Consider the following 8,300-nt stretch of genomic DNA (forward strand, 5'->3'; position numbering starts at 1 on the left):
GAGCAGAAAAACCATTACGTGTTGCCTCTGGTTGTGTTTTCATTCATTTGACGAACATGTACTGAGCACCCACTACATGTCAGACATGTCACAGAGTGGTTGGGAAAGGCCTTTCTGATGAGGTGAGTTTTAGCATGGTCGTGAAGGAAATAAGGGAGTAGGCCATTCAGATTTCTGCAGGAAGAACATTCTAGGCAGAGGGAAAGGCAAAGGCCTTGAGGCAGGAGTGTGCTTGTTATTTATAAGGAACAGCAAGGAGGAGTTTAGCTGGAACACAGTGTGCACGGGGAAGACAGTAGGAGAAGTCAGAAGGACCAGGGGCCCAGATTGGATAGGATTTGGTGGCTACTGTAAATGACTTTAGCATTTACTGAGTCAGTAGGCAAGTCACTGGTGAATACTGAGCAAAGGAATGAAATGATTTATACATCTTAACAGGCTCCCTCTGGCTGCTCTGTGGGCAACAACTGTAGAGAGACAACAGTGGCACAAGGAGACCAATTAGGAGGCTATGAGAGTAATCCGGGAGACAGATGGTGATGCGGACCAGGGTAGTAGCAGCAGAAGGGGTGGTAAATAGTGAGATTCTGGGATGGACTGGAAATGGGATGTGAGAGAAAAGACAGCCAAAGTTCTTGGCCTCAGTTAACTCCAAGAATGAAGTTGCCAGTTACTAAGATGAGAGAATCAGGGTAATTTTTTGTTTGTTTCTATTTTGTTTTGTTCACAGAGCAGTGGTGGTGGCAAAAACTAGCTGTTCAGGTTTAGGACGTGTTAAGCTTGAGATACTTATTTCACATCCAAGTAAAACTGTCAAGTGGGCAGTTCAGGGGATTGGTATAGGGTGAACATATAATTTAGAAGGCATCAGCTAACAGGTGGTATATTTTTCTCCATTTTCATGCTCTTTTGCCCCCCACTCTGGACCAGTTATTTGACCAATTTCAATAGTACTGTTATTTAGAACTGCCAGCATTTGCTTTGGGGACTCATCCCCAAGATTACACATTAGAACCACCTAACAGGCTAAAACAGAGCCCTGGTAGCGCAGTGGTTAAGAGCTCAGCTGCTAACGAAAAGGTAGGCAGTTTGAATCCACCAGCCACTCCTTGGAAACCCTACAAGGCAGTTCTACTCTGTCCTACAGGGTCGCTATGAGTCAGAATCGAGTTGATGACAGCACGTTTGGTGGTTTTCTGGCGGGGGGACTAGGATAAAAGTTGAGTTAGCATACAGCTCTACAGCCCCTAAAAATTCACTCTTCTGAAAGGACCCAGACTTAAAGCCAGGGACAGGGATGGTCTTCACTCCTGCCTTGATGTTTAGGAGACTACTACTTACCCTTTTCTTTCATCCACTTTGGTATTCTATAGAGGCTTCCATTTATAGGTGTGAACATGGCCTTCAAGACTGTGCAGAGACTAAGCGCTTCCATCCAAGGGTTAGCTAACCCCTCCCTGCTTTGCTGGCCATGTCTACAGTGTAAGCCTACAAGAATGAGTGAGTTTTCAATGGTTAGATCTATTGATGCTTTCTCCTTGTCTTAGCAAAGGATTCCAAATGAAGCTTAGGAATATCCCTCTACCTGATGTACTGAAAAGAATAAGCCCTGACTATTTCGCCCTTGGGGTGGTAGAGTCATCACTAGCATACTGCGTAGAGAGAAAAATCTAAACCATATCACTCTGCCCCTACAGGGAGTGACTATGACAACTATCACTGTAGCCTTTGGGTCAATGAAAAGTTTTTTCACTTCTCATTAGCCTTTTGGTGGCTGCTCAGTCAGAAAGCCTGCTCCTGCCCACCACCTGCTGAGAGGGCAGTGGACACAGAGAAAGGAAAGGAACCAAGCTCTCAGAGCACATGGAAACTGTGGTCATACAGGCTGCCCCTTAGTCCACATGTGGTGATTTTTAAATAGTCCACAAATTCTTTGATACTCCTCCCTTCAAGAGGTGGAGCCTAATTCCCCTCCCACTGAGTATGGGCTGGACTTTCCTGGCTCTCTTCTAACAAATAAAATAAAGCAGAAGGTAAAAGTGTGTGACTCTGGAGACTAGTTCTGCAAAGGCACTGCGGCTCTCCCCTTGCCTTGGATGGCTTGCTCTGGGGGAGGGTAGCTGCCATGCTGCAGGGACCCTCAAACAGCCTATAGAGGGGCCCACGTGGTGAGGAATGGAGGCGTCCTGCCCACAGCCATGTGAGTGAGCCCTCTTGGAAGTGAATCCTCCAGCCCCCATCAAGCCTTCAGATGACTGCAGCCCCAGCCGACAGCTTGGCTGAAATCTCATGAGAGACCCTGAGGCAGAACCACTCACTGAGCAGCTCCCTCATTCCCGACCCACAGAAACTGTGAGGTGATAAACATTTGTTGTTTTAAGTCACCAAGTTGTGGGTTACTTATTACGCAGCAACATGTAACAAATATACTACCCAATGAGGCAACCATTACCCCATTTATATAGATGGGAAAACTCACGTGTGGCAAAGTTATTTAAAAGCTAAAATTATATTGCTAATAAATAGCAAAGCTAAATCCAAATTCTGTCTGAGTGCAGAAGCTATGCTTTTTATAATTCTCTAAAAGAGGGGAAAAGAAATCAAACTAGAACAGGGTCCACAAAAATAAAAATATACAATATGGGTCACTGATAATTGCATAGCAAATTGCTAAAGGTTATCTTTGCTTGTAGATGTACTAGAACACGCTATACCAAAGATGAGACAGATTGACTTGTTAGAGTTAACTATTCCACACAGTGTAAAGACAAGAGCTTTGGACTTGAAGTCAGAGAAATCTAGGATCTGTCGAGCCTGCACAACTCACCAACTGAGTAACCGAAGGCAGGTCATTAAAAATCCTTTGAGTTTCAGTTTTCACTTTTATAAAATGAAATTAATAACCATGTATTTCATACAAGTGTTGTGAGGATTAAATTACATCTCTATACCAATCTCGCACATGGTTGGCACTCAGGGTCAAAAACATTTAAATTGAGTTATCAGGAAAGGAAAGGGCTAAGGTTCAGGCATCATCAACTGGCAGAATTCAAAGAGATGCCGATTATTATGTGCCCTCTGTATGTTGCCAATATAGAAAGGAGTTCGTTGTGATGCTAATAGTTTTAATCAGGTCAGATACTGACAAATTATATTGATTAATGGCTGATTTTAGTGCCTCACCCCATATGTGCCTGCCACTTAACAAGGGACTGCTTAGCCAGGTTCTGCTGGTCTGAAAGCAGGTCTGCAGAATCAGACCAAAGCTTCACTACATGGAGGCGATAAGACAAGTACTCCTTACTTCCGTTTACCTCTGAGGGGCACAGACTGAGTGGCAAGAATGAGGGGCAAAAGTGGTGAGGAAGTAGCAAAGAGACCCAGTTGAAAATAAACTCAATCTCTGGCCTTGTTGGCCACATATTCTAACTCCCTTTAGTTAATGGATATCCTTCCAGTAGCCTCATGAATGGCAACAGAAGGGTCCCAAAAGAGTCTCAGTCACCCAACAGCACCTGACCCAATTTCATCATCTGGTTAGTCTAGGCCTTTGGCTGAGGACAAAGGCATGTTCCTCAGTACCCTCTGCTGCCCCCACCTATACTTAGGGCAAAGCATCCAGCTTCTCTGCCAGGCCAGTGGCTGTAGAAAGTGTCAACTCAGGGAACGGAGGCATGTTCAGATGAAGCTGATGTTAAACAAAGTTAAGCAGAACAGAGCTGAGACAGGAGTGCAGGTATGGGCCTCTTCCACAGACTGCTTATTTGGTGCTCACTTTTCAAAGCAAACTCATAACCTAGGGTCTCATTTTTAAAGAAACTTCATCCTTAAAGATGCTATCAATAAGTGGGCTGTTCCCAAGTAAATATGCTGATTCTAGAGACACTGTCTCTAAGTTTCCTTTGTGTAACTTATCAAATCCCAGAGACACCTCATCTTTGCTGTAAACAAAATAAGAGCTTAGCTGATGGCAGAGGGAAAATCAAGATTTACATCTAGCCAAGGGTTAAGCCCAAGAAGGAATACAAGACTGGTCAGCATGAAAACAAGAGTGAGGCTGGCTTTTGACTCAATATGCCTTCCGCATACAGAGTAGCCTCACCGTTGTTGTGGAGACTAGAGCAGTCTGGGCCTTGTGCTGGCTTCTGTGGACAGGGTTCTTCTCTTTCCTGCAGTTGAAACCACTGTCGAGGTGGCACTGAGGTTTCCTCTAAGACAGTGATTCTCAACTTAGGTGTACACTTACAGCTGGAGTGCTTTTAAAAAGCCTGACGCCCAAGCCACATTTCAGATGAATTAAATCAAGTTTGAGAACCACTGCTCTAACACCTCCCCCGGCACTGGTGTTTGTGGTCAGGGGACTACAAGGAGGGAGTGTGCCCATCAGACAGGGAGATGAGTGAGTGGAGAAGTGGAGGGTACTGAGGTGACATTCTCCAACCTAAAAAGGTGCCAATGACCACCACTAGGAAAGTAAGCTTGGAAATCATTTCCTTCGATATTCCAACCTCTCATGGGTATAACAGTACTTTTCAGGGAACCACAGACTGTCAGAGCCATAGAGATCACAGGAACCTTAAAGATCATCTGTCTCATCCTACTCCATCATATGCTTGGGTAAGCTGAGGCCCAGGGAAGGGAAGTGACTGGTCGGGGTCATGGTGAGTTTAGTGGAGGGCCAGGATTAGAACCCATTTCTTCTAACTTAATCCAAGGCCTTTTAATCATTATATGCTCAACAAAGCAGTATGGCTTAGTGATGATGAAAACAGGCTAGAGTCCCAGCTCCACAGGTTGGCTCTGTCAAAGTGGGCAAGTCATTTAACTCCCCTGAGCCTTGATTTTCTCAGAGCCCTGGTGGTGCCAGTGGTTAAGCGTTGGGCTGCTAACCAAAAGGTCAGCAGTTCAAATCCACCAGCCGCCCCTTGGAAACTCTATGGGGCAGTTCTACTCTGTCAGGATCGCAACGAGTTGGAATCAACTTGACGGCAACGGGTTTTATAAAGTGGAGACAGTAACAGCATTTCCTCAGAGACTTGTGAGAACTAAAAAAAGAGAAAATGAACACCCTAAGTGAGAATAAGAAAGAGTAGGTAGTATAGCTATTTGGTCTGAGGTTAATTTTCAGATTGTCCTAGCAGCTTCAAGATACTGTTACGACACTTTCAAAGACTTCTCAAGTAGTGGCAGTTCTGAGTCAGAACCAGATTTGCTATCAGCTCTGAACTAAAGGGTGTCATAACCTCTGACTATCCCCACCTGCCTAACAAATGAAGAAATGACCATGAATACCTTCTGTATGCTGAAAGTGCTGTACAAATGCAATATGTGTATTATTACTCTTAATAATGATATTCACCATCGTCATCATCACCATCCAATCCATCTCAGCCATTCTGAACTTTGCTATCATATCCCTTGAAAGGCCTGGCAACCGAGTAGGCAGCAGGGCAAGGTCACTTAGAGAAATCCTAACATTTAGTCATAATATCCAAATGGAAAGAAAGCAAAGAGGTAGGGAGGTGAAAAACAAGATTAATCTTGGCTCTAGTATCCATCAAAAAATGAAATCTCGTGTGAAATGCCCCAAGCAGAGAGAAACAGAAGCAGGTCTCCTAAAACACGAGACTCAGGCCTTTGCGAGGCTGCAGGTGTGCCTTCCACAAGAGGCAGAGGTGTGTCCACTGCAGAGGATTGGATGATACCAAAATCCTTTTCTAAAAACAGCCATAAAACTTGAACGCCTTGTTTCTTGGATTACTCGAAATGGTTGAGGGATGAGCACAGGGTTTTGGAGACATGAGAGGGATTTTCTCTTTTTACTTTGTAAATTACAGAGAAATGTTTTGTTTTGTTTTTTTTTTTATGAGCACATTTTTAATATTAGGAAAGGAAGGAAGGGGAAGAGGGAAGCAGTAAGCAGTATAAGGATTAAAGAATTACACAGATAGAAAATTCAACACCTATTCATTCACAAATTCTCTCTGATAAGGTGTGGTACCTCTGAAGACTCAAAAAGCTAAGGAAGGAACACCTTCCCCAGAGTTATCTAAGCAGATGGATCCCTGAGAGGCCAGGCTGCGGGGCCTAGTCATTGGGGTTTCCTCCCCCCGGCCAGCCCATCTCCATCTTCCACCTCCAGCATCTGCTCGAGTTACCTGCCAAAGACCTAAGAACTGTAACCCTAAACAGGAATAGTATCTTCCTGCTTACACTGTGCCTCATTCTTGTCTTTTAAAAAGAGAGAGAGAAACTAGCCTTCCCCCACCACCCTCCCAAAACAAAACCTACTTCAAATGCAGGCTTTCCCTGCCGCATGTAGATACTACCAACCTCAAAATTCTTACAGGCTAGTGTGAAAAGCACTGTTACTTCAGATCTCTTCCCAGACATACGCCCCTCCCTCTGATTCCTTCAGACCTCTTTTCTTTTGTACACTACAGGTAACTCAAGACTAGCTACTGTGACAGATAATGCCCCATCCCTGGCTAGTCTGAGTCCTTCATTCAACAACAATACTGAGCCCAAACAACACCTCAGAGAAGTTCTGAACTGCACCAAAAGGCAGACAGGCAAGAAAAGGGCTGACTGTATATATAAGTGCTAAAAAAAAAAAAGATACGTATGATCTGAATTACATTGCCCTAAAGTGTTAATTCAGTTAAAACCACAAATGAAGAAGATTCTCAGAGATTTCTTTCGGCAAAGAGGTCACTTATGTGTCCTGAATTTCTCTGTTCACCATCTCCCACCTATTACTCAGCAGATTTTTCAAATCACTGTATCTATAAAAAGAGGATAACTGCCTCTTACCCCCATCTTGGAAGCATTGAGGGAATGAGAGTTTATAGGAAATGCTTTGGGAATTAACACACACACACACACAAACACACACACACACACACACACTCACTCTCTCTCTCTCAGATTCAACTATCCATAACCTGAAAGATACGACATTAAGCATTCAGCTGTTTCTACCCAGGTGTCAGGGGACAGAAGGAAGAGGGAAAGACTAGAACTCCTTATGAATTTTCTTGAGAGACTGTCAATGTATCTATCCAAACCAGTCTCAGAATATGTTTTAGGATTGAATTTTCTCAAAGGCCACATCTGGGCCGCATCGTCTCTACAAGCTGTAGTACAGTACAAGGGCCACAGTGCACAGTGAGCACCTGGTATACCACTGTAAGCTGTTACTTCCTCTGAAAACACTCTTACCTGCAGCCTCCTACTCTCTGCCCATCCTGACTACTGCTTCATATAGGCTAAAGAGAATGTGCAAAAAGATTCCTCTGGGGCCAGCGAATCCCACCTACTCAAGCAACCAGGCCACTGGAAAAACCACCTCTGTTTCCACTCCTGAAAGTGCTGCTTAGAAATCATTAACTCTAAGTCAGTAACAGTTATAGTTAGTTAGGGCTTGTAACTGTTCATGTGAATTATCCTTCAGGCTTACGAGGGAACAATTAACTATACACACCCCCTTTCCCTACCTCACCCATCCTGTTCCCTCTTACAGGACGTGGACTTGGTGCCAAAGGCTCAGCCTGGAATGTTGCAGGGCTTCAAGTTCCATATGAAGGAGTGAACCGTCTCCCCACGTAGCTCAGCTCAGCCAGGCTGGGGAAGACACTCGATGGCTTAGAGAAAACGCTTTCCTACACCCCTCATCCTCATGTTGAACATATGTGGCAGTCTTCAAAAACACAGATAAGCCCAGACGTCTCCAAGAAAAGCCACGGACGAAATCAAACCCCAGGTTCTCTGGCCTGTTGTGAACTGTGACCGTCCACCGTGTCTTAATCCCATCAGGCCTTCAGACTAGAATTAAATCTGGCAGCCAGAGGAGGCACTGGCCGTCCCTACGTCAACTCACAAGTTAAGGTTGTGTCACAAAGACATTTTCATTTAATAACACTGCCCACCAGAAACTCTGAATGTATCTAAACCTTTCCTGAATCTGCATTTTTAATCTTCCAAATATGTTAAGGAAGACCTGAATACCTGCTATAAATGCCCTTTCTTCTTCCTAAATTTATCCTTCCATCTTCTAGGGACCACCCTAGGGATTGAAAGAATAAGTTTATGTCCTTCCTAAGCAAACCGAAGAAAAAAAAATATCCCATCTCTTTTGTCTGACCTCAAACAGTAGCCTCGCCTGCCCATGGTTCTTTTGTTACAGTGAATTGGGGGTCAGAATACCTGGGTTCTATACTAGCACTGCACTGGGGGTCAGAATACCTGGGTTCTATACTAGCACTGCATTGGGGGTCGGAATACCTGGGTTCTATACTAGC

At 44.3% G+C, this 8,300-nt stretch overlaps 1 protein-coding gene across 1 annotated transcript in view; it reads right to left on the bottom strand.

Moving 5' to 3' along the window:
- NPTN (neuroplastin) overlaps positions 1–8,300 on the bottom strand; it is a 75,355-nt gene that overhangs the window by 16,575 nt on the left and 50,480 nt on the right. The gene's annotated exons all lie outside the window — the stretch shown is intronic.

The sequence above is a fragment of the Trichechus manatus genome, unplaced genomic scaffold, assembly GCF_000243295.1.
Source record: "Trichechus manatus latirostris isolate Lorelei unplaced genomic scaffold, TriManLat1.0 scaffold00030, whole genome shotgun sequence".
Classification (NCBI taxonomy): domain Eukaryota; kingdom Metazoa; phylum Chordata; class Mammalia; order Sirenia; family Trichechidae; genus Trichechus; species Trichechus manatus.